The sequence below is a fragment of the Sciurus vulgaris genome (assembly GCF_902686455.1).
Source record: "Sciurus vulgaris genome assembly, chromosome: 16".
NCBI classification, from domain to species: Eukaryota; Metazoa; Chordata; class Mammalia; order Rodentia; family Sciuridae; genus Sciurus; species Sciurus vulgaris.
Genome location: NC_136477.1, coordinates 15,152,719 through 15,176,876, shown reverse-complemented (window position 1 = coordinate 15,176,876; position 24,158 = coordinate 15,152,719). Strand labels below are relative to the sequence as shown.

At 41.3% G+C, this 24,158-nt stretch overlaps 1 protein-coding gene and 1 long non-coding RNA gene across 2 annotated transcripts in view; one reads left to right on the top strand and one right to left on the bottom strand.

Moving 5' to 3' along the window:
• BRD4 (bromodomain containing 4) overlaps positions 1-24,158 on the top strand; it is an 84,469-nt gene that overhangs the window by 16,022 nt on the left and 44,289 nt on the right. The gene's annotated exons all lie outside the window — the stretch shown is intronic.
• On the bottom strand, positions 2,785-8,424 carry LOC306645939. The gene is made up of 2 exons (XR_013759765.1): positions 8,050-8,424; positions 2,785-6,312 (listed from the first exon to the last, which is right to left on the bottom strand). It is a non-coding gene; the product is annotated as an uncharacterized lncRNA (long non-coding RNA).

Sequence of the window (24,158 nt, the reverse complement as noted above, 5' to 3'; positions counted from 1 at the left end):
ACCCGCGAAAATCTGGTTCATCCTTATAGATGAGATGGTTTACTCATCAGTTCATGGGTTTGTTTTTTTTTTTTTTTTTTTTTTTTTTTTTGTTTTGTTTTGTTTTGTTTTGTTTTTGTTTTTTGCAGTGCTGGGGATCGAACCCAGGGCCTTGTGCTTGCAAGGCAAGGCAAGCACTCTACCGACTGAGCTATCTCCCCAGCCCTATTTTTTATTTTTTTATGTGGTACTAAGGATCCTCACAAGTGGTGCTTGTGTCCTACAAGTGCTAGGCAACCACTCTGCCACTGAGCTACAGCCCCAGCCCCTCATGGGTATTTTGGTAATTCTACTTTTTGCTTTTATGAATGTTCATATGTTTTTGTGTACAAATGTTTTCCTTTCTTTTTGGTATATACTTAGGAGTATAGGGGATTTCTGGATCATACAGTACCTTTGTTTAGGTACCTTTTGTAGAACTGCCATACTGTTTTCCAAAGTGGCTGCTCCATTTTACATTCCCACCAGCAGTGTTTGAGGTTCTGATTTCTTCACATTTTTACAGTACTTGTTGATTTTTATTATTATTATTTTTTATTACAGCACAAATTCCTTTTAAACTCACCAGATACTGAGGATTGAACCCAGGGGCCTTCAATTACAGAGCTACATCTCTAAACCTTTTTACTTTTTATTTGGAAAGGGTTGTGCCAAGTTGTTCATACTGACTGCCAACTTGTGATCCTCCTGCCTCAGCATCCTAAATAACTGAGATTACAGAGGACACACCACACCTGGCTTCTGCTTTGTAACCCTTCCCTTACCACTCTGAGCAGCAGTTGAATGAAAAGTGGTTATGTTTTCAGGTTCTTGGAGGATATATTTTCTTCAAGTGAGTCTTGTTATGTGACCAGTTACAAGATGGTCCTTGGTGCAGACCTGAATGCATGGTGTAGACAAGATGATGTTTGTTTGTTGATCATACTAGAGATTAAGCCCAGGGGTGCTCTACCATTGAACTTCACCACCAGCCATTTTTATTTTTGAGACGTTGTTGTGCTATGTTGCAGAGGTTGACCTTGAACTTGAGTTCTTTCTGAATCTCAAGTACCTGGGATTACAAGTGTGGACCACTGCACCATCTAAGTTGTTAAATTCAAAGTCTGTATTATTGGGCTTATTTTATGTGTTTTTATTCAGCTAGTATTTTAATTGATCTTTTTAGTAGTTCGATACTGAGATCTTGGTTCAAGGATTCCAGTTCACATTTGAGTTTACTCACAAGCAAACCATCTTACTCTTTGAGCTTGTGCTGAACAACTTCTGGTTGACAGCTTCATCTGGAAGATGAAGACTTGATTCATTAGGGATCTTCTGCAGGTGGTACCTCACAGGTTTGGCAACCAGACATATCAGTGAAGCTGCTCTTTACTGTTTCACCATCATTGATGTTATTTTGTCTTGGGAAAGGAATGGGATAGTCACTGAGTGTTGGATTTCTTGATTAGTTGATTAGTTGAATTACCTGTTTCTCTGATGTGTTTGGTAGCCTGGTGAAAATGGAGTAGACTACCTAAGAGGTAAGCAGATGAGTACCATTGTGGCTCTTAGTACTGAAGCTGAAAACAGTTGCTCACTGAAATTTGGGTAGTCATCCTGGGATAAGCTACTTGGCCTCCAGGCCTGTTTTCCTATCCAAAAAAAAAGGGGGGGGGGGGTTGGATAACAAGCCTTCCACCTACCATTCCAGGATTATGGAGGTCCTACATTTGGGATCAAGTTCTGCTTGGGACAAATAGAAGTCAAGCATAGAAGAGAGCATTGTACCTACCCACCCTGAAATGCTCAGTTTTCCTGGAGATGCTGTGAGACTCAGTTGTAGGTGATTGTTTGGTTTGCACTTAAAATTTGAATGACTGATTTGTAACTCCCAGTGTGAGATTTTTTAAAGTTCTTTTCTTGTGATTAGGCAAATGATTAGAGCATTTGAAAAATATATTTCATGTTTATGAAAGTATATATAAGGTATGTATAAGATCTAGATTATGATTTCCTAGCTATTTTAATGCATCTTTGTCAGTTTCATTGAAATAGTAACAATTTAAAACTTGGGGCTTATGGGGTTAGTGATTCAAATATGCTGCAGTAGGTATAGCTCACTCATCTTCACTGAAGTGTGAATGTGGCATGGATTATTTATTCTTGTACTGGTGAACATTTGGGTCATTAGAGTTGTTGTTTTGTTTTGTTTTGTTTTGTTTTGTTTTGTTTTGTTTTGTTTTTGGGTGCTGGGGATCGAACCCAGGGCCTTGTGCTTACAAGGCAAGCACTCTACTGACTAGAGTTGTTCTTTTTCTTTCCCTTGGGCAGTACTGGGATTGAACCCAGGACCTTGCACATGCTAGGCAAGTGCTCAACTACTGAACTGCATTCCCAGCCCTTAGAGTTGTTCATATTGAAGGGTGAAAGAAACACCGTTATGAACATTCTGCATTCATGTGAGATGTGCAGGTTTCTCAGCAAATGACCAGGAAAGGATTTGCAAGGCTATCAGGGATAACCACAGTGTCAGATTATTTTCAAAAATAGTTGCAGCAGTTTACCTTCCTATATCCCAAAATGTTGAACCATGTTTTTGCTACCATTAAATTAATGGATTTTTTTTTCTAGTTTTGATCATATACAATGTCATTGTGACCAGAGTTATAAATTAATGAAGCTGAACGACTGTCCTTCCTCTCCCCACTCCAGTACTGAAGGTTGAACCCAGGGGTGCTTTACCATTGAGGTATAGCCCCAGCCCTGTTTTTTCTTTTTCTTTTCCTTTTTTATTTTGAAACAAGTTCTCACTAAGTTCGCTGGCCTGGAACTTGGAATCCTTTTGCCTCAGACTTCCACATTTTGGGAGTATAGGCATGTGTCTGGCTGAGCATCCCTTGTATTTATTCATTGTCTATGTTTACAGTGTCTGTGTAAGTCTTTTGTTTAATTTCTTTTAGGTTGTATATCTTTTTTAAAAAAATTATTTGTAGTTCTTTATAGGATCATTGTGGATAATATATTTTGAAAATATCTTCCCCTCATTTGATGACCCCTCAATAGTATCTTTTGATGAACAGAAGATCTTAATTTTAATGTGTCTGAATTTATGAATCCTTGTTTTGTGGTTTATGGGAAGAACATTACCCTGAAGTCAAATATATTCTCTATTCTAAGAATAATGTTGTAAGATTTTGCCTATCCAGTTTATGCCCTTGATTCATCCAAAAATGATTTGTGGGGGGGGGTAATAGGGTGAGGAGTCATGTAGATTCTAAATCTCTTATGGATTCTGTGATCTCAGATAAATCGCTGATTTCTTTAGTATCCCTTCCTCAACTGTAAAACTGAGTTCCTAGATCCTACCATGTGCAAGGCTCTCATGAGATTGGAATATAACATACAAACACATTGAGCCTTCTGCCTCATAGGCATTCAGTAATTGCTTCTTGATCTGAATCCAGCAGTGTTCCCTAAGCATGTGGACACTCAGGGAAAGTTGGCACTTAACTGGGAAAATTGCTGCTAGCATATTGCCTGCCAACTACTACAGGCATTGTGGCCAGCCTGGGTTTGGCTGCTCAGCAATTCCCTGGCAGGGCACTAGCAGCCTGGAGAATGTATAGCTACATGGAAAGCTTTCCCAGTGCACACAGGTGTTCAGTGAGTCCTAGAGCTGAGTTTATTTGGTGTGAAATGAAATGCATTCTAGAAATGAAAGCATAAGAACATGTTCTAACTGCTCACTATGTCCCTAGTGTCGTCACAAGGCTAAATCCAGACAACCGCTTGCTTAACCATTGTGAGGAGCCTTAAGGCCATGAGTGGAACAAAGCTTTCTGAGGTAGAAATGCTTTAGTGACCACAGTTGAAGACATCGTCAGTTCGTGAGGGCAAGCAAACAGATTGCTAGGGATCTGGTGGTTGCCTGGCATTTGTGTTGCAATGTGTCTTCTCTGGATGACTTGTGAAGGGATAGGATGGATTGGGATTGTATGGTAGGCTTAAGATGGTGGAATAAGAGAGGCTTTAAATTTGTCTTCTCTGGAGGAGAGTAATGACCGTGAAGCTTGGGTTGGTCATTTCTTTGTGTGCTCTGAACTCTTTCAGTCCTAGCCCTTGATGGTGAGACATCAGAATGAGGGCCTCAGTTGTCCAAAGGGCACTAAGTCCAAGCATTGCCAATGGAGTCTGTTGTGGTGAATGTTTTTGTTGGCATCTTAGTCAAGGGCTTTGACCTGTATCTTTCACGGTGGGGACTGTGGAGCAGGGCACATAATAATTAGATGTCAAATGCTTGTTGATCCCTCTCTTGACCCTGTAATGATAATACCTGAAAAACTGGAAACATCCCAACATAAATAGCTAGGAGTGGTTATATGCTCATGGGCCCTTCACAAGGTAGTGGCTATAACATCACAGTTAAAGGTGACTGACATACAATATTCCATTAAAAACAGAACACAAGACTGAGACAAACTTTGATTGCAGGTAATCCTGTGGTCTGGGTGTGGAGATAGAGGTTATGGTGCCAGGAGGCCTTATCTCTAGCACTTTTTTCAGGGAGGGGGTGGTGGTAACTGAGGCTGTACCCTAGGGTCGCTACATCCCCAATCCTTTTTATATTTTATTTTGTGACAGGGTTGTGCTAAGTGGCGAGGCTGACCTTGAACTTTTAATGATCCTTCTGTCTCAGCTTCCTGAGTCTCTGGAATTATAGGCATGAGCTGCCATATCCAGCTCTTCCCTCGCTCTTTTGTATTTTATTGTAATAGCAGTTATATGATTTAATCACAGGAACTCAGTTCACAGGCAGAATTGTTCAATGCTGCTTTTTCCCTCTGAACCTGAAGATGTTCTGCTATTGAAGCCGAAGGAGGTTTTGAATCTGGCTCTTTGTTGTCTAGGAATTCTTTTCCTTTCCCCATTGTTGCAGAGACAAATATCTTTACTAGTTTGAGATTTAATCAACACTTTAAAAATTGGGCCAAGTTCCTCCAGGAAACATTAGTATGAAAAACATTCTAAATAGCAGCTTTGCTCTGTTAGCACAATTGAGTTCTCTCAAATGATTAGCTATACATTAAATTCTCTTGGATACCTGGGTATCAGCTTTTCCCCACTCTAAGCTAGGAGTTGCTTCTCTTCTCCAGCAGGTGTAAATGCAGGGGTCCCACAACCTACTCCAATTCTTGATTACTTTCAAGTTACAGAATCCTTTCTTTATCTTAACTAGAGATTTTGTTTCAGAAAAGCACTTTGTAATTGTTACTTGTTCAGCAGTGTTCCAGTAGCCCTTTGTCTTGGAGGAACTCCCAGTCTACACTAGATAGATGAATCTTTCCAGAAAGAGAATAGTTTGCATTATATATCCCTCCACAGTGGAGTCTGATTGAACATCTGTTGAGCAAACCATCAGGCACTATTTGTAAGCCTGCTAATCTTTGGAAAAAACCTGAACTTGGATCCTCTGAACCATTTTGGGCTTTTTTTTTGCTTGGGTAGGGTGAAGGGATCTAAGCCTAATGATGTCTGTCACTTAGTCTCCCGGGTTAGCATTGGACCTTGGGGTTCTGAATAGACCGTCCTTGCCTGATCTCTCTCCTCCCCTGCAAAACAGCACCCTCAGGACCTCCCTGCAGTGGTGGGGGAGGGGTCTCAGTGGTTGTTTTGAATGAAGCTGCTGCTATAAAATGGTCTCTGTGTGAACATATTTTCCTTTTTTTTGTGATACGGGGATTTGAACTCAGTACTGTACCACTGAGCTACATCCTCAGCAATTATTTTTTATTTTGAGACAAGGTCTTACTAAGCTGACCATGCTGGCCTTGAACTTGTGATTTTACTATGTCAGTCTCTCAGCTTGAATTACAGGTGTGTGTGTGTGTGTGTCTCCATGCGCAGCCATGTTTTCTCTCCTCCCTCCCCTTCTCTGTAGGTCTCAGTTAAAGACCTGTACATGGGATGGCTGGGTAATTAGAATAAGTATATTTGAGCTTTATAAGAAACTGTCAGACATTTCCAGAGTGTCTATGCTATTTTTCTTTCCTATCAGCAGTGGATGAGAGTTCTTCACTGGCACTTAGTTTTGTCAGGGGTTTGTGCCGAGTATTGAACCCAGGGCCTCACACAAGCCAGGCAAGTGCTCTACCACTGAGCCACTCTCCAGCCCTGCATTTCTTTTTCTTTTTCTTTCTTTTTTTGGGGGGGGGGGGGCTGGGGATCGAACCTAGGGCCTTGTGCTTACAAAGCAAGCACTCTACCGACTGAGCTATCTCCCCAGCCCCTGTATTTCTTAATAAATAATTATTGAGCATCTTTTCAGATGTCTGTTGGCCCTATATTGCTCTTTGATAAAGTATTTCCAAATCTTTTCTAAAAAGTTTTTTCCTTGAGTTTGGGGCTTCTTTATATATTCTGAATACTAGTCCTTTGTGAGATAAGTAATTTTAAAATATTTTCTCTCTATCTCTTAACCAACTATAATTGTATTTTCTGGTTTTGTGTGTATGCATCGCCCCCCACACATACACACCTGCCTCTCCCCCACCCCCCGCCCCTTTTGTGGTACTGGGGATTGAACTCATGTACTCAGACCTGCTGGGCAACACTACTGAGCTATATTCCCAGACTAGTGTGTGCAACTTTTCATTTTGCTACAGGTGGTCCTTCCCCTACCCCACACATGGATTTTTAAAACAAGCTCCCTAGCGATTGTTCAGTGAGAGATGAGAGCTACTACTTTGCAGGCTCTCTCTAGAGCAGCAATTAAGTTGTGTTTTTGTTTATAATCCTTAGAAGACCAGAGTGGGCAGAAGCAGATGACTGCTTACTATAAGGAAAGGTAGCCCTGAAATTCTAGGTCCTGCTTCCCAGAGTAATGGTGATTTACTACTGAAGCCTTGCCCTGGGGAGGAGGAAGGAGAAAATTATGCCCCAGAGTTCACTTACATTGGAACTAAAAAACACTATAGAAGTATGCCCCTGTTTTCATGTGCCTCTCAACATGTAGTCATATTTGAGAGTTCTGCCTGAGGCTGAAAAATCATAAAACAGACTGCAAATTCTGTGAGCCAGCTCCTTAGCTGGAATTGGCAACTGAGTCTGGATACCTAGGTCCTACTTCATGCCCCTTCCTCCCATCCCCCATCCCTGCCATGATACTCTCCAGTTGATAACTCTGCTGACTGGGCACCTTTATCACTGCAAAAGAATTGGGTGACTTTATATGAAAGCTGCAGAATTTCCTGGTAACCATGAATCTGAATTACTGGAGAATTCTTTTAAAAATGTACACTGGGAGTGGGGGTGGAGGGTTTTGTCCATTCATTGCTTAACAATCACCTTCTAGTAGAGTGATGCAGCGTCCTACCTGAGACAAGACACAGGTCACAAATAAGCAGCTCCTAGGGCTGGGATCGTGGCTCAGTGGTAGCACACTCACCCAGCATGTGTGAGGCACTGGGTTCGATTCTCAGCACCACATATAAATAAATTAAAAAAAAAATAAATGTCCATCAACAACTAAAAAAAAAAACCAAATTAGCAGCTCCTGACCAGGAGAGCCTCTCTTGCCCAGTGTGGAAGTCTCTGCCTCTATGAAGTGGGATGTCTTACTTAGGCAGATGGTTGGGATAACTGAGTGTATTTGTGCCCTGACTGTCCACTCCTGCAAGTGTTTATGTTGCCCCTATAACTGAGGAAGTGCTATATGCCAATAGAAGCAGGTTGTTGCTATAATGTTTAGGATATGACCTGCAGGGATGACATCAGAATGTGCCCACAGTTATCCGAGTGCTGGAATCCAGGGATATCTTCGTGTGTGGCCAGTTTTCTTTCTTTAGGTCTTGGGTGGAGTTGGATTGATTATTTCACAAAGGATGTGATTTTATATATTTGTGTGCTGCTGATTTTCTTGTTGGAAATAGATTGTTACAATTTTGGTTTAGTCCATAGGTGTTGGGGAAGCTGTGTGGGAGTTCTTTTCATTTGTTTTTCAGGGTGGGATGGGAAAAAAAGGGATGTGACCACAGCTTTTTACATGAAGAATGCAAGGAAAGTGTGTTACAGTTGTTCTCTTGAAAACCATTTGAGTTAACTAGTCTTGCACAGACTTAGCGAAGGTCTAGGCAAAAAGAAGCCAAATATTCCAGTAGTGTGTACACTGTTTCTGTTTGTAAACATGTACCCATGTTTGTGTCCTCTCCAGAGTCCACAAATAAGCCATTGCTTAATAATGAAGTCCAAATTGGGTTTTGAGTAACTGGGTCTTGCATAGGACAGGCAGAGAGGCACCTTTCTGGTGATTGTTGGCTGCTGGTGTTGGGCAGCTCATCATATTGTGACTCTAGTGGTACTCCCAACTAGGAACATGACTGGTTATAACTGAGGTTCCTTTAACTTCCCTTTCACCTCACAGGTGAGATTGCAGAAATGCCTGACACTGGGAATGGGAACACACACAGGCTCCAGCAGCACCCCCGCCCCCGCTGCTGGGTCCTTGTGTGCTACTCTACATTTCACCTAACTTTCTGACTCTTCCATCATTTCCTGTGATGAGGGCTGGCCTCAGACAGAGGAAACAAGACTCTCCTAGTTGGAGCCCACAACTGCATTCCTTTTGTGGGTAAGTGTGGCATTCCCCACTAGACCTGAACCCTGTACAAATGCAGGTCTCTGAAAGAGACCCATTAGCTATGCAAGTAAAGTCCCTCGTGTTTGCCCAGTAGACAATAGTATTGGGAGTATGTCAGCCATTGATGATTAAAGACTCAAAAAGTATTCAGAGCAAAAAGAGCAATTTAAAAACCCCAAGGCAATTCAAAAATCAAGTGAAGGCAAATTGGGGGGCCTCAGTCCTCTGGTATATTTTGTAGATTGATTGATTAGGAAAGTGAGGAAGCAATTTTCCATCTCCTGTTTTCTTAGCAGAAGGAACAACTTGGAAAGCATCTCAGTCTCTATGACCTAGTTAGTAGAAGGGCTCAGTTCAAGTCCTCCTACATTTGAGGGTGCCATAAAGAGATAATACCTGCCCTGGCTGTCTTCTTGTGTCTTTTGTCAAGGTGGTGAGAATGTAGCTGAGGACTGTTCCTATTTTATATCCTGTGAAGACCATTTTTAGTAGGGGAACATACCTTTTGTCTGTGTATGTATTATTTTTATGTGTATTTATCTGTTAGAAACTTGCTGACTGCTTTTACTTTTTCTTTCTTTCTTTTTTTTTGTAATAGTCCTTATAAAAATACAAGGTAGATTTTAGAATCCCTTCCCCCTTGGTCTGAGGTGCCTGCAGAGATCTAGTTGGTTCACCTAGGGTGGAGTTGGTCACCACCATCCCCAGACACACAAAATGAGGAAGGAGCAGCTGCAACTGGGGTTATGTGCTTAGAAAAACAAACATGTTGATGTTACTGAAGTCTCTGTCAACACACCCCCTTTGTTAAATTTATTTTCAGAGGATTTAAGACAAGTTGGTTTGTTTTCTTCTATGACCCTGAATTTTCATACTTGAAGCCCTGCTGTTGGGTGAAGGGGTGCTATAGAAGCTCACTGAGATTGGGAGGTCAGGAGACTGAACTTGTGTACCACCTCACACCTTGTTTTGGTCCCCTTGGCACCCTGCTCACTTCAGCAGCTGTAATATTGTCTGCAGACATCTGGCCTCTTTAAACATTTATTGAGACCTTCAACTTGCTAGGTACTCACATAATGCTGTCCATATGAACTTGGAAGAAGAAGAATAAATATGATCACAGTATCACAGTATGGAAGGTGTAGTGATTGTAATTTCAAATTTTAATTCTTTGTTGCTGGTATGTAGGAGAGTAATTGACTTTTATCTATTAACCTGGTATCAATAACCTTGCTTCTTAGTTCCAGTAGATGGTCATGTAAATAAGTAAATAAATAGTTTTATTTCCTCCTTTCCAACCTGTATCACTCTTGTTTCCTTAATTTCATTTAGTTTGATTTTCAGTGTGATTGAAAGGACATCCTTGCCTTGTTCCATATCACAAAGGGAGAGCATCTAGTTTCTTAGCATTAAGTAGATCCTGTGATTATAAGATGAAATCTGACCCCAGGAACAGCTGGGAAGGCCACTCACACCAGACTTGGTGGTAGGCAGGTGAGGTGCCATGAAGAGGACAGGATATTCCAAGCATGGGAGACCTAGTGTATTCAGAGGACATTTCACAGCAAGTACCTGTGAGAGCAAGGAGGAACCTGCTCGAGTCCTTGGGTTCCTTCTATGTGCTAGGTGCCCTGAGGTGCAGGGCAATCTGTGTAAATGTGTAGACATCAGATGCGCACACCTGGCACCCCCTGGCTACAATTTGGTGTGGCATAGCTTCCTTCAGCACACTGTTTTTTGGTGGGTGGACAGGTTCTATCAAGGTTCAGCTTTAGCCATATGATTTGTTCCCTGGGCTGCCGTCCCCCTTCACAGAATCTCTAATTGGTTGCAGACTAGGAAATTATAATGGCACATGGTGTGATGGTGAGTGTTGAAACAATTAAGAAAATGTTCATAACTGAGGTGGAATTTTATCTCCTCCCTTTTTGGAGCGGGGTATAATGGTTCTTTGCTTTCTGAATGGCAGTTTGGGCATGGACCCTGGGACAGCCTGCCCACCTTTTACTATCCTTTACTGCCGTACAGCTTCACCACTGAGGGCCCTAGATATGCCCCTCAGTGTGACTCTGCCTCTCAGCGATCTTGGAGGTAAGCCAGGCCCTTGAGCCCCAGGCTCTGAGGGGATTTGCAATTCTGTTCATTTTGGATTAGTCCTGGCACTCAGCCATCATTACAGCATTCTTCTCTGGGAACCCAGCAGAAAAGTCCCAAAAATTGGCTCCATGAACCTTTGGAAACACAAGCCTGTCCTAGGTTGTTGACTGACTGTGGTATTTTGAGAAGACTTATGCAGAAACAGTGGGAAAAGGGGGAAGAGATTAACCTTGAGTTCCTTCCGTGTGCTAGGTGCCCTGGGATTTCTGGGCCATTTTCAGTGTCATCTGCTTCCCCCCACCCCCACTCCCCACCCTCCACAGTGGCAGTATAGCCAAATTTCAGTTATGTTCAGTTCTGGCAGCAGAAATTGCATTCATCAGTCCTCCTCTTAATCCTTTTGACTTTTAGATTGGAGAGGAATCCAACAGGCCCAGGGCATCTGCCTTCCATGAGGACATATGCCACTTAGCTACAAAGGAAATCAATCAGCCAGTCTCACTCCTCCATTGTGAACTACACATCCAGACCTTTAATGGTTACAGGTGCAGAAACACAGGGAAAGAGAATATTCCACTTTGGCATTTTCTTTTGTTTTACTTAATACAGAGATGTTTTGCTTCAGATTATAGGAAAATTACTGCGTTACATTTGTGAAAACTCAAAAACTCTTGGTGTGTTCTGCCATGAATCTCCATTACTTGATCATACAGTAGTTGAAAAGCATGTCTTCATTGTTAGAATCACACTTAAAAGGGGGGAACTTTTGAAAATTCCAATACTTGGGCTCCAGCTGGGGACCCTTTTTATTGAAATCTCTGTGGGAAAGGGCCCAGACAGCAGTATTTTTTAAGGTGTCCCAGATGCTGCCGGGTATGTGTACACCACTTTTTTGTAGCACATCGCATCTGGAGTCAGAAGCGGCACAATCTTGCAAGAGGAAACATAAACTAGTCAAGTTGCATACTTTCCTGGACCTGATTGACTAAACACTTTTCTTTATGTCTGTTCCTCTGTTGTCTTATTGCAGAGTACCTCCTTCTTAGTCTGAGGATGGTGACAATGGTAATCTGGTTTATGAAGACCCATAGGCTACACCTGGGCCCTATGAAATCTAGGAAGTAGGGTCCTAATTTAAATACTGAAGCTACTTTTGCTAAGTCATTTGAGATGGAAAAATTAACTTAAATGAATGAATGAAATAGACAGTCTTTGCTCTGAGGTAAAAATAGGTATGCCTTCATTGATTCTGATAGCAGCACTATTTCCAGTAGTCAAAATGTAGAAACAGCACCATATGTCCCTATTAGAGATAGATGGGTAAGCAAAACATAGTATTCATGCAGTGGGATATTATTTGGCCTTGAAAAATAAGGTTTTTCATTTTCTTTTTTTTTTTCTTTTTCGATGTGTATTCTTTTAGTCGTCAGTGAATCTTTTGTTTAATTTCATTTATTCATATGCGGTGCTGAGTTTCGAACCTAGGGCCTCACACATGCCAGGCAGGCACTCTACCACTGAGCCACAACTTCAGCCCTCATTTTCTTTTATTTATTATTATTTTCCTTTTTTTCTGTTTTTGCAATGCTGGGATTCAAACCCAGTGCCTTACGTAGACTAGGCAAGCCCTCTGCCAGCCCAGGAAGGAAATTCTGACAAGTGCTACAACACGGTTCAACCTTGAATTCTTTATACAAAGTGAAAGCAGCCAGACACAAAAGGACAAAGACTGTGATTCCACTTGTAGGAGGTACCTGTAGTAATTAAATTTCCTAGAGACAGAAAATAGAATAGTGGTTACCCACAGGTAGGAGGAGGGAGTGAGGAGTTACTGTTAGCAGATAGAGTTTCTGTTTGGGATGATGAAAAGTTCTGAAGAAGGATAATGGTGATGAGTGCTCAACAATATAAATGTACTTGATGCTATTGAATCAGACACTTAAAATGGGCAAAATGGTTAATTTTATGTTCTTTGTATTTTATCACAATTTTTTACCCCTTAATGTGTGTGCCTTACCTCTTTCCAGTAGCTAACTTATAGGGACACCTTAGTGGTCATTCGTTGTATTCAGCAAGGATTGAAACAAGTGGTGCCTGCACAGATCAGCTAAGGCTGTTGCCCTTGGCCATGGCAGTTAAAAATTTTTGGCTGGTTTTTCTTTTGGTGAAACAGCATTGCTGTCTCTCTGCATGCTGTCAAATTGCCAGCTGTTGCTTCCTGTTTCTGTACCTTTATCTGCTGGTGTTCTCTTTCGTGGGATACTTCTAATCTGTTTTCCTGGGACCTGGGATAAGCTCGCCTTCTAGGTGGTGCTGGGTTTTGTGGTAGCTTTATGCCTGGCACTGCCCTCCTGGAACCTTTGGTTTGGGGCTATATTTTGAGGCTCAAATGGCCAGGAATTCCTGAACCACTCAGTACAGTTTCAGCTTTGTTTTTTAGTTCCAGTTTTTACATGGGCATCCAGGTTCAACTAATCTTGCTTTGAGTTAAAGATATTTATTGTTTGTTAGTTTTTCAGTTCAAATGTCACTGTTTCAAGTTGTACTGTCATTGGCCTCCTTGAACTGGTGGTAGACAGCTATTTCAAGGTTTACCTTACACAGTGAGGTGGTGTGGGTGGAGCCACCCTTAACTCCAGGAGGTGATGCTTGTTCTCCGGCCTACCCAGTACGAGCAGAGCATTGCCTTCCTTCCTTCCTTGACTGGAATCCTCTCAGAGAGGTCCAAAGTTATGAAACTTGAGACCTATTCTCAAGGAAACATCCGTAGATTTGCCTCTTCACCAAACAGTTTTCTCTGTAGTCCATCATGTCATAATAATGCTGTGGCTTCTGAATCCAGTGTTTCCACTAGTGCAGTGACTTTTTGGGTGTAAGTTATCTGAATCTACAGCCATGGGAAGGCACCTCCCCAGATGGTTGTAAAATTTTTTTTTTTTTTTTTTTTTTTTTGGGTGGTACTGGGGTTTGAACCCAGGGCCTTGTGCATGCTAGGCAAGCACCCTACTAACTGAGCTATATCCCCAGCCCATAAAATGTTCTTTTGCTCATAGGAGCTGAATTCTAGCCTCCAGAGAAGACCTGGGTAGGGTCATTAAGTGCAGTGGCAATTTATAACCAGCAGTCTCTCTTTGGCTTGCTTTCCCAGTTAAAACTGGAATGTATATTATTGAACTAAAAAAATTTGACTTTGGTTAACTGAGTAGTTGTCATTCAGCAGTGCTTATAACGTTGACATTGATTTAAAGAATCATTTTGTTACTACCTAGCAAAATGATTTTACTAGAAGGAATAACCACTTCTGCCTGTGTAATAGTGTAAACCTTCAGGTTGCTATTGTAACCCATCTAAGGGGTGGAGTCAGGATAATTGGCTTATACTTGTCTCTGCAGAATAATATCTAGGCAAAATACAAAAAGCATGTAAATCACTGAAGTTGTAGTATAGAATTGATTACATGAGCTGCATTGCAGTTTTTAAAGTTATACATGACAGGAGAATGTATTTTGACATATACATACATAGAGTCTAATTTCCCATTTTTGTGGTTTGTTGTACATGATACGGAGTTACACTGGTCATGTATTCATATAAGAACATAGGAAAGTTATGTCCTATTCATTGTACTGTCTTTCTTATTTCCATTCCCCTTTGTCTAATCCAGTGAACGCCCCCACCTCCCTGCTATTGTGGGTTAGCATTCACATATCAGAGAGAACATTTTGCCTTTGGTTTTTGGGATTGGCTTGTTCACTTAGCTTGATAGTCTCCAGTTCCATCCATTTACCAGCAAATGCCATAATTTTATTCTTCTTTATGGCTGAGTAATATTCCATTGTATGTATGTATCACATTTTCTTTATCCATTCATCTGTTGAAGGGCACTTAGCTTGGTTCCATAGCTTAACTGTTGTGAATTGAGCTGCTGTGAACATTGATGTGGCTGTGTCACTTTAATGAGCTGATTTTAAGTCCTTTGGTTATATACTGAGGAGTGGGATGATTAGGTCAAATGGTGTTTCCATTTCAAGTTTTCTGAGGAATCTTCATACTGCTTTCTAGAGTGGTTGCATCATTTTGCAGTTCCACAGCAATGTACGAGTGTACCTTTTTCCCCTAATCCTCACCAACATTTATTGTTAATTGTATTCTTTGGGGGGGGGCAGATATCAGGGATTGAACACAGGGACACTCGACCACTGAGCCACATCCCCAACCCTAGTTTGTATTTTATTTAGAGACAGGGTCTTACTGAGTTGCTTAGTGCCTTGCTTTTGCTTTGAACTCATGATCCTCCTGCTTGTACCACTGCACACAGCCTCATATTCTTGATAATTGCCATTCTGATTGGACTGAGATGAAATCTCAGTGTAGTTTTAATTTGCATTTCTCTAAAACTACATTTTCTTATACGTAACTTCCCAAAGGTAAATAAATTCAGTCCTTTTTCATTAACTTTAAAGATGGTAGTGTAGCTAGCTATTACAGAGTGGAAGCCCTGGTTTTAAGTAAGCCATAGCCCCCAGTGTTCAAAATAGATACATATCTTGGAAACCTGCTTTAGAGTAATTTGTGCATGAATAAGATGGTCTAGGGGAGAAGGTTTGTTCACTATATTTAATACATTATTTGGAGGAATTGAGAAGAGATTAGGACCCACAGAACCTTACTAGTGAAAGGCACAAGGAACAGGAAGTTAAAATGCCCTATTCCATCTGTCCCTTTTTTTTTTTTCTCTCATTGCACTTACCACATGCTAATATATCACATGGATTTTGTTGTTGTTTTAACACTTCCAAGAAGTGGGTGAGTGGTTTTTTGTTTTTTTGGTTTTTTTCCGTAACTTTATTTATTTTTTTGTGTGGTGCTAAGGATTGAACCCAGTGCCACATGCTAGGCAAGTGCTCTACCCCTAAGCCACAACCCCAGCCCTTTTGTTTTTGTTTTTGATTATCCTTGTGAACCATGAAAGCAAGAATCTTTGTGTCAAATCCCAAGAGCCTATGGCATTGTGAAATATGTAGGGTGTTGTTGAATGGATGAATCTAGTATCCACAGTTTTCATCTAAGCCAGAAACAACTCAAGCGACTGAGTAGCAGGGGGAGGAGAGTCATACCAAGGCAAATGCCTGCTACTTGTCCCGCCTCTGCTTTCCAGCAGCTCCTAAAAGGAAGCCAAGTGTTGGGGCAGCAGAAGTCTGAAGCAGACCCCATATAAACATGTTAGTGAACAGGAGGTGGTAAGCAGTAGTGGGATCACAGAAACAAAGTTAATGGAAGGAGCAAGCTGAACCCTTAATATACCCCTTAACTTGGCTTTACAGGGTCTGAAGTGCCATCAAGTCTGCTTCTTTCCTTTTGGGTCTTGCTGGAATCAAAAATACCATCTGCCTCTATAATTCAATAGGAACCCCACCACTACCTTTACCCTCTGCCCCCACTTGGTACTTGGGATTGAACCCAGAAGCACTGTACTACTGAGCTACAGTCCCAACCCTTTTTCTTTTTTATTTTGAGATGTCATCTCCTTAAGTTGCCCAGGCTGCCCTTGAATTCACAATCCTCTTGCCTCAGTGTCTCAAGTAGTTGGAATTACAGTTGTGCATCATACTTTTTAAGATTTTCTCTTTTTTGTTTGAAATACAATCTCTAATAGCCTCTCTCTCTATCACTGCCCAGTAGAGATAGTGAACCCAACCCACAAAGAACTTGTTTCTGTTGCATGAGGTGGGTATTGTTTTATAAATATGTGCCGGTATGAGAATGTCATCAACCAGAAACATGAAAACTGAACTTAGGGAAGGGGTATGTGTTTTGTGAGCGCCATCCCTCTGGGACCCAGCTCCTGCAGAATATGGTGTAACCTAGAGGGGAGGGCAGAGCAGGGCAGCTGTGTTTTCCGTGGGTTGGTGTACTGTACCTTAAAATGAATGAGTGAAACTCCTCTTCCCCAATCCTGGAATACATGTTTAGGTGGTATTCTGGGTGTACTTGCTCCCATTTATTATTAAAAGGGTTTGAGTTTGTATTGGATGTGATGAGGATTTTTCTTCTTTAGCACCAGTGGTGCGTTTCTTCACCTTAACATGTACTGCATTTTGATGCCATTTGTGTGGCAACCAGTGAACTCCAAGGGAACAAATTCTATTTTTGTAATATGGTATAACAGGATTACTGAAGGCACATAGAAAATTCCATTACAAGTCACTTCTGTGTTTTGAAGAGAATGTACTGGTCTAGTACTAAATTTTTAACATTGACTCTAATTGTGTACTCTTCTAATAATCTACATGTCCCTCAATTTAGTCTTGGCTTTTAAATGTCATTAGAGGTTTTTTTTGTTTTGTTTCGTTTTGTTTTTAAGGGGAGAGGCCTTGATGGGGGAACTTTTGATTCCAATAAAGAATCCTTTGTAAAGTTTTTAGGGACTTCAGTCTTTTGAGTTTCAAAGATATGCACACCTGCTAAGAGTGGTGGTGCATGTCTGTAATCTTAGCAGTTTGTGAGGCTAGGGCAAGAGGATTGCAAATTCAAGGCCAGCCTTGGCAATTTAGAACCTGTCTCAAATTTACAAAAAAAAAAAAAAATGGTGAGGGGGTCTGAGGATATAGTTCAGGGGTAAACCCCCCCGGTTCAATCCCCAATACTCCCAAAGGGAAAGAAAAGAAAAGAAATAGTGTATGTATACACATATATCGATCATTAGGGGTTCACGTATTTGCAGTATAACCACCCTTCTGCCCCAAGATTTAGTGGTCTCTGATTGTTTCAACTTTTCTTTGGCCTTAACAATGCAGGGAGTTCTATCATTTCAGTTTCTCTTCACCCCCCCCCCCATGCTGGGTATTGAACCAAGGGACCCTCTGCCACTGAGCTACATCCCCAGCCCTCTTCATTTTTTTGAGACAGGGGACAGGGTCTTGCTATATTGCCTTGACTGCCCTTGAATTTGTGATCCTCCTGTCTCAGCATCACAAGGTAGCTGGGATTGTGGGATTATAGGCATGTGTGATGCCTGAGCCTTGAAGTAAAGTGACTTTAGTCAGTACAGGAACTCTCATCCTCAAGGGATCAGGAGCTTCTCTTTTCAGTTTTCTCAGTCCTTCCTGTGACTTCAAGGATGTGGGTGCTAATTTGTTCCCTTTGTTCAGATCAAGTACACCTCAGAACCTTGGGCCAACAGCCTGTTTTTGTTACTGTTACTTTCTTTTCATAGTACCTGCTGCTGGATTTTGCATTAGTGGCCTTTTTTCTTTTAATTTTTGAAAAATTACAGATTTAGAAAAAACTAGATCTGCCAGTGTATTCATCACTGCACACAAAGGTTCCCCCTCCATTTCTTTAAAATAAATTGCAGAGGGTTGGGGTTGTGGCTCAGTGGTAGAGTGCTTGCCTAGCATGTGTGAGGCACTGGTTTCAGTCCTCAGCACTGCATATAAATAAATAAATAAAATAAAGGTCCATGGACAACTAAAAAGAATTTAAAAAAAGTAAATTGCATATGTGATTTTATCTCTGTGTATTCAGACATCTCAAGAACAGGGCATTCTTGGAGCTCCAGGCGTATGGTTGGTTAGTGCATGGTACTTATAAGAATAGGGCATTCTCTTGAATGCAGGAACTTGACCAGGTATTTATACATCTGTGTTCATAACAGGACTGTTCATAGTAACCAGAAACAACCCAGATATCCCATGATGGGATGAATGGGTAGGTAAAATGTGATGTATTTATAATATGCAGACAGCTCTAAAAAGGAACAAAATACTGGCATATGTTATAACGTGGATGAACCTGGAAAACATGCTGAGTGAAACAAGCTAGTCATAAGAGGGTAAATACTATGGGTGGGGGGGTTCCACTCAAGAGAGATCCCTGGAATAGTCAAATCCATAATGACAGAAGGGAGAATGGTAGTTGCCAGGGGCTGGAAGAGGCGGGAATGGAGGGTTAGTGCTCATGGGGTACAGAGTTTCCCTTTTGAGGAATGCAAAGAGTTCCAGAGATACATGGTGATAATGGCTGTACAATAACATTAAAATTTTTATGTTACTTTAAAAAGAAAAGAATAAGAGCATTTTTCTCTAAAACCAAGTAGGAACAGGGATGTAGTACAGTGGTTAGTACATTTATTAGCAGACTCCAGGCCTTGGGTTCCGTCCCCAACACCACAGTAAACATGGTTACATACAGGAAAGTTGGCAATTTTTGCATCTGATATTGAGATTTCCTGTTGTTGTCCAAAAATGTGTCTCCTCTGTTCACACATTGTGATGCTAATATTTTCTTTTACATAAATATATTTGGGTTTGTAAAAAGCAAGTTGATTTGAAACACAGGTGAATACATGGATGATAGAGGTTGGTGGGTGGAGAGGGTCCAACAGGAGTTAACCCAGCCCTGAATATGTAATGATTTGGGTCTCTGTGGCTCTGCAGCCAAGTTCCTAAAATTCCTGCACTTGAAAACTTATAGTGCGATCTTCACAGTGCGGTTATTAACAAACCTGTGTATGTGTGTGTCTGTGTCTGTCATGGAATCTTGCTAAGCTACCCAGGCTGGCATTTAACTCGCAATATTTCTGCCTCAACCTTGATAATGGCTGGGATTACAGGCGTGTGCCACTGCATGCAGCTTGTGTGTCTGTCGAGCATCATAATATGGTCAATGCTATTGAGGAACTAGATTTAATTATGTTTGGGGTACTTTGATCCTCCAAATCTACCTTTTCAACTGCAGGTTTTATGGAATCTTTATGTATTTCATTCAAATTTTAAATAATTTAGCACCCAAATTGAGATGTGCCATAGTGTGGAGTATATACAATTGAACTTCGAAGATTTAGTGTGGAACAAAATGTTAAATATCTCAATTTTTTTTACAGTGATTTCATGTTGAAATGTTTTAGATATATTGGGTTCAGGGAAACATACTATTAATTTTATCTGTTTCTCTTACTGTGCCTACTAGAAAATCTTAAATTGCATGAGTCACCACAGTAGATTTCTGTTGGATGCACACAGGTATGGAATTTCACTTCCTCACTGTAGCCCCACGGCGGATGCCTTCCATCCAGTCAGTCTTCTTACTTTCCTTCCTGTGCTGGCATGTCTTTCCTTTCTATCCTAACTAGGCTTTAGGCCTGCGAGTGCCCCTGGTACCCAGTCTCTGCCTTGGTATAGCTCTGTGATGACTTCTACACTAAGTGTTAGGATGGTGGAAGGGTAGGGTGCATCTGTTACCTGATGAGGACTGATTTTGGTAGTGGATATATGGGAGAAGACTCCTCTCTTTGTCACTTTGCCTAAACAGCAGGACGGAGACATGGGAAATATTGGTAGGAGGGCGTTGGTACCCTCCCTGGATGAGACCTAAGCAGAACTAGATATTGAGGAAAGCTGTGATGCGTGGTTCTCTCTCTTTGCCCACACATGCATTGTAAATCAGGGGATGCTCCATTCTGACTAAGTTGTTTGTTGTTCCTGGTATTTTATACCCCTACCTACCTCTGACCAAAGTATTTTTTTTCCTTGTTCCTGATTGAAAACTATATACATGTCATTTCAGGAGTTGGAAAACACAAATGTGTCAAGTAGAAAATTAAAAACTGAAGATATATATTGTCTTTCTTTTCTACCCTAGGATGCTTGTGTACTCATATTTTCCTTAATTCAGTCATTCTGTACTCTAGACCCTGGTGTAAAACTTCATATGTAATGAACACTGTTTCTACATTCTTTAATATTTTTTCAGTTGTCAATGGACCTTTATTTTTATTTATTTATATGTGGTGCTGAGAACAAGCACTCTACCACTGAGCCACAACTCCCACACCTGTTTCTACATTCTTAAATATTTGTTGAGTTTTTAATACAAGAGCAATGAGGAGTTAATGTTTCAGGTTCAGTGGGAGTTTGATAGTCCTTGCCTTGGCTTTTGGTTTCCCCAAACTGAAGAAAGCTCTCTACGTAGCAGCAAGGGGCTCTTAACTCCTAATTGGACTTAAAGAACAAAGGGAGTCTGCAGGGAAGCACACTTGGACTGTATGATGAGTTTGTGAGGTACCAGTCCAAGGCTGCCCCTGAGGCTCCCTTAGATGCTGTGTACGAGTAACTGACTATGCTGCTGGTTGATGCCTACCTGCAAAGGCTAGAAGAGGATGTTGAGTGAGCCCTTTGAGGAAATGAGACACACTTTGTGTTATCTTTTCCTCTCCAGCACCTACATCCTCCTTGTTAGTGTCAGTTGGACATCTTCACATTTGTAGGTTATTTGTGGACTATAATGTGAAAGTAATGACAAACAGTATTTTGAGTTCTTGCAAAGTGATTGCTTCCTGCCAAGTTCTTTACTTCCTTAATTGTTCTAATCCAAAGTGGTGTGGAATTTTGTCCCCATTCAGTGCCTTGCGTCCTGAAAGTTCCTGAGATCCAGAAGTTATCAGTTATTATGATCCAAGCATCCCTCTCAAGCTGACTTGGTTAAGTGATCTGGGCAGGAGACATGGAATGTTGGCTGAGGGTGTCCTGGCAATGCATGGAGGTGGTTGTCTGGGCAGCTTACTCAGATAAGAAAGAGTAAGACTAAAAGGAAGTCAAGGTGGTGTAGAAGCTAGAGCCTCTTGTTCTGTTTCCCTGGGGTCACACGACTGTCAGAGGCTTCTATGAATATGGAGTAAGTGACCTTTCCTGTACTCTTGGGTTATTTATTAGATGTGAACCTGGCAATTTAAACACTGTCAGCTTTCACTGACTTGCCATCCTTGGTCCTTGGGTTAGTCTTCAGTTCCTCCTCTGTAAACTGGGGGTTTGGGTGGGGTCTTTCCAGTTCTGGCTTTTTTTTTTTTTTTTTTTTTTTGAGAAAAGTGGTTCTCTCCCTTCCCCCACCCCTTGTAGTTGGAATTGAGTACCTCATGAGAGGAGAGGCAGGGTGAAAGAAAAAGTTGTCTTTCCTGGAATGACTTATTAAGAGTGTACCTGGATATTCACCAGTATAACCCAGATCTTTCTTTCAAAGTTCACCTTCACAACAAAGGGGTAATGTTCTTGAAAAAAGGGTCATCCCAGTAATATCAGCTTTTCATCAAGGTAACCAGACTAGATATCTCAACCCTAAGTTGAGTAAATGTGTTTCCTTGTCCTGCTCCTGGGTCCCTAGTACGTCTCCCTGTCTCCTTTTGGCATCAGAGACCTGGTTTGACTTTCTTCTCCAGCTGCGACTTCACTATTGCTCCAGAATGTCTAGAAGCATTTTGCTACCTTTGTTCTCTAAGTCCTTTTTGTTCCAGTTAGCATAGGCCAATCCTAGGGATAACTGGGTTTGTGCAGTCTCAGTCATTGTTCTGCTGCTTTGAGAGGAAATTTAGAGGCACAATGTGCTCTTGTTGTCTGGGCTGCTTCCCAGTGGAAGGCAATTGCTGAAAGTTGGTTGCATTTCACTTTTCCTGCTCCATTGGATTTGCTTATGAATTCAGGCTGTTTCCACTTACACATGAGCAACCAGTGTGCCAAGCTGATGTGTTCTGGAGTATTTTCGCCACAGGCAGTGTGGTCATCAGCTATGTGGTAGATTATTTGTTGTCTGCATCTAGTTTATCTCCCTTTTCTTAGCCTCCAGATTCCCAGTTTAATCTTGACCACATGCATGGAGGTTGACATTAATGTTTTCTTGGTATTTGTTGTGGCAGAAGTGCTATATAGTTATCTTTAAATATGTGTGTGTGTGTGTGTACGTACGTACACGCATATGCACATGTGGGGAGGGTGTTTGTGAAGCTTGTTAACTTTGTTTTTAATCCTTTTGTGGAGAATGAAAGGTTTGAGAAGACAAATGTAATGTCATCCTCAGAAGCTTTCTGATCTATACAAAGGATGGCCCAAGACTGCATTATCAGCCCGGTTTGACTAATTTAGGTTTCTCACTTTTAGATCTTTTCCCCATTTCAATTCTTTGGGTCCTTCAAGTGAACATTACCTCCCACTCTTGGCTGCTTTGAATTTTTTTTTTTTTTTTTTTTTTTTTTCGGTGCTGGGTATTGAACCCAGGGCCTTGTGCCTTTGTGCTTACGAGGCAAGGACGCTACCAACTGAGCTATATCCCCAGCCCTGCTTTGAAAATTCTTCTATTCTCCAGTGACTCCTATATTTTCTTCCTACCAGAATCCTCTAATTAGAAGGAAGTACTCGGCTTACTCTCTAGCTATCCTGCAGTTAGCTTCTCTCTCCCTTCCTCCTTCCTCCTTACACTCTTTTTTTTTTTTTTTTTTTTTTTGTTTGTTTGTTTGCTTGTTTGTTTTTCGCAGTGCTGGGGATCAAACACAGGGTCTTGCACATGGTAGGCAAGCACAGTACCACTGAGTTACACCACAGTCCTTTTTCTTGAGATAGGATCTTGCTAAGTTGCCTAGGTTAGTCTTGAACATGTGATTCTTCCTGCCTCAGCCTCCCAAATAGCTGGGATTACAGATGTGAGCCAGAGCAGAGTCTGTTAAATCAGAATTTTTCTACACAACAGTTCTGTTCTCTCATGTTTCATATTATGGTATAGATTGAGCTTAGGGCCTTATATCCTGCACCAGCTCTATTGAAAAAAAAGAATAACCAAAGAAGTATAAAGTGAAGACAGGTGAAAAAGATGAAGTAATAGCTTCAAAGAGGCAACCAGAGAAACTGTTGCTTTTAACCTGTGAAAGGCCCAACCTGAAACACACTCCTGGCACAGCCTGAATTGGTTGGGGATGCATAATTTGAATTAATGATGTCCTGTTTCTCTCATTATGTTTCAGCCTCTTATTTGGGTTTTAGCCAAGTCACAGCTCCTTTGGAAAATAGTGGTTGGAAGCCAACTTACCAGGTAGACACACAGACACCCAGAGAGGCTGGTGGAGGCTTTTGAAACAGGGCAGATGGCAGGGGTTGGACTGTTTTTTACATAGATAAAGTCATTCACAAACCTGCTACCATATCCTACTTCACTCTGTGGTCCCACACCCACATGTTTATTGTTACCTAATTTCATCTGAAAATTACTTTTCTAGTGTAACATTTTTTCATGTACACTTCCCTTACCTTCACAATGTCTATAAACCTGTGGAATGGGGGCCACAAACTGTCATCCTGGAACCAATCAGAGTTCTATTGGCACACAGCTAGGCTTATCTCTTTAATTGTCTATGGTTGGTTTCATGTTGTAGAGACAGCAAAATGGGTTATTTTGACCTATATCCTGCACAGCTGACTGTGCTTATTCTCTGGCACTTGATAGGAAAAGTTAGCCTCGTCTGTCCCTGCTGGAGTATGTTTTAGCCCAGCGGTCTTGATCTTGTCCACAACAGTGTTTGTTGTGATTTTTTTTATTGCATGTGCCTCACAGACATCTTTTAAATTCATGAATTCATCTGCCCAGATTT